General features: G+C 40.4%; 1 pseudogene; it reads left to right on the plus strand.

Annotated features, from left to right (window-relative positions):
- The first annotated feature begins 1,403 nt into the window (after positions 1–1,403).
- LOC144234816 (large ribosomal subunit protein P1 pseudogene) lies at positions 1,404–2,533 on the plus strand (annotated as a pseudogene).
- Positions 2,534–2,756: the final 223 nt, after the last annotated feature.

Below are 2,756 nucleotides of genomic sequence, written 5' to 3' on the forward strand. Positions count from 1 at the left end.
CAGGATTTTCAACAGATCAGAGCAATCTCTGTGGGTGCCAATAGAAGAGTCCCCCTCTGGCCTTACCAGCAGGGCAGAGCAGATAACATCCAGACTGGGAGTTAATAGGACAATTACTGGCCTCTTTTAAATGAGTTACATTAATGCACTTAAGCTAAATGGTTCTGCATATGATTAAATATTAACATCTGCAAAATATGAAAGCATGATATGCAATCAAGTTGTGTTGTTTTAATTTCCCCAAAGAAAGACTTCCATTGTTTATACAAATGCCTTTAAATACTATATATTAAACACTTTGAGGATCTACTAATAGAAAGATGGAAACCATTCTTCTCACTTAAGAGTCTTAAAATACACTGACTTTTAGGATGTTACTTCTGGCTATGATGGAGTGACTAAAAAAAAAAAAAGACAAATATATGAAATAGTAGTTTGCAGACATTGGACAACAGGCAGTACAGGACAATGATCTCTGAGAAAAGGGAAAATATAAGGGAGATAAAATCAACTCCCTAAGTTGAGAGACAGATTTGAGAATTTGGGGAGGCCAAGGTGGCTAGAACACGCAGGACAAGTACCAGGGAGGAGAGAGTACCAGGGTACCAAAGAAGAGAGTTCTAAAAATCTGCAGAGGTTATCCTTCAAGACTCATGCTTAGTGTTGATCAGCATATACCTAAGCAACAACTACTGAAGGCTGAAAAAAGAACCAACCACTAGAAAAGAGCAGATGGAACAATGTTCAGAGCTCACACGGGGCTGGGGATATTTCCATAGCCAGAGTTAAAAACAAAACAAAACAAACACCTTATAATACATAAAGCAACAGGTAGAGAACTCAGAAGGATATAATTTGCTCAGAAGGATAAAATTAGCTCTAGACTTAGAGTTGCTCTGATGCCACCTAACAAAACTTAATGGCAAATCTCAAAAGAATCAATTTCCAAGTTATTTGAATGCCCAGACCAATGCTCAAAAATATATATAGGAATACAAAAGAATCAAGCACTTACAGGGGCGCCTGGGTGGCTTAGTCGGTTAAGTGTCCGACTTTCGCTTAGGTCATGATCTTGCGGTTCGTGGGTTCGGGCCCCACGTCGGGCTCTGTGCTGACTGCCAGCTCAGAGCCTGGAGCCTGTTTCAGTCTGTGACTCCCTCTCTCTCTGACTCTCTCCTGCTCACGCTCTCTCTCTCTCTCCTAAAAATAAATAAAACATTAAAAATTAAAAAAAAAAAGAATCAAGCACTTACAGAGCATAAAATTCACAATGTCTAATACCCAAATTCATTAAGTCATGAAAGGAGCATGGAAGATATAAAAATGACAAAAGTTAAATTTCTGAAGATAAAAAATACATTGGGTAAGATTAAGAGTAGTTTAACATTGCAGACCGAAAACAAATGGACAATGAATTTTGGAACAGTGAAGTGTGGGACAACTTCAAGCAGTTTAATATGTGAGTAATTGGAGTCCGAGGAGAAGAGAGGGAGGAAGAGAAGAGAAAAACTATTTGAAGAAATAATGACCAAAAATTTTCCAATTTTGATGAAAATTATACAACCAAGAAAAAAAATGAAGCTATAATGAGGTTCATCATAAGTCAAGTAGCCTAAAATATACTACCTTAAAAATTTTTTTTTAATGTTTACTTATTTTTGAGAGGGAGGGTGAGGGGCAAAGTGAAAGGGTTACAGAGGATCCTAGTGGGCTCTGTGCTGACAGCAACAACCCCGATGTGGGGCTCAAACACATTAACCATGAGATCACGACCTGAGCTGAAGTCGCAAGCTCAACCAACTGAGCCACCCAGGTGCCCCTAAAATGTGCTGACTTTGAAAAACATTGTAGATACATAGTAAATGTCTCTAGCAGAAACCAAAATACATTGGACCAGAACTGATGCAAAGTCAGTTGCATGCTTGGTTCCTATAATAAGATATTCTAAGAGTAATTTTCAGTCTAATGCAAATAGTCAATTTTGCCATTAAGTGTCATTTTTCAGATGTTTTATAATGAATTATATTCTTTACTTATTGACTTTATAAAGAAATGTTTCCTTCCTTTCCTTAGCTACCACTAAGATGCTAGGTCCTTTGGAAGAAGTCATAGGCCACATGGGGATGAGGCCCTCTCCTTCATCCACTTGGCTAGCACTGCATCAGGCAGCACCCGCTCAGCACTCCCCTGCACTACGGCCTCAGTCTTGGAGCTCACCTACATCTACTCAGCCCTCATCCTGCAGGACAATGAGGTGATGGTCACAGAGGCTAAGATCAATGCTCTAATTAAAGCAGCAAGTATAAATGTTGAACCTTTCTGGCCAGGCTTGTTTGCAAAGGCCCTGCCCAGTGTGAACACCAGGAGCCTCATCTGCAATGTAGGGGCTAGTGGACCTGTCCCAGCAGCTGGTGCTGCACCAGCAGGAGGTTCCACTCCCTCCACCACTGCTGCCCCAGCTGAGAAAGTGGAAGCAATGAAAAAAGAATTAGAGAAGACTGATGATGATATGGGCTTTGGTCTTTCTGACTAAACCTCTTCTATAACCTTTTCCCTAAAAAGCTGAACTCTTAGGGGCACCCGAGTGACTCAGTTGGTTGAGCAACCAACTCATGATTTTGGCTCAGGTCATGATCCCAGTCGGGCTCAGTGCTGAGTGTAGAGCCTGGTTGCAATTCTTTCTCTCCCTCTGCCCCTTCCCCTTGCTTGCCCACACTCTCAAAAAAAAAAAAAAAAAAAAAAAAAAAAAAAAAAAA

Source organism: Crocuta crocuta, unplaced genomic scaffold (genome assembly GCF_008692635.1).
Source record: "Crocuta crocuta isolate KB4526 unplaced genomic scaffold, BGI_CrCroc_1.0 scaffold85, whole genome shotgun sequence".
Taxonomy (NCBI): domain Eukaryota; kingdom Metazoa; phylum Chordata; class Mammalia; order Carnivora; family Hyaenidae; genus Crocuta; species Crocuta crocuta.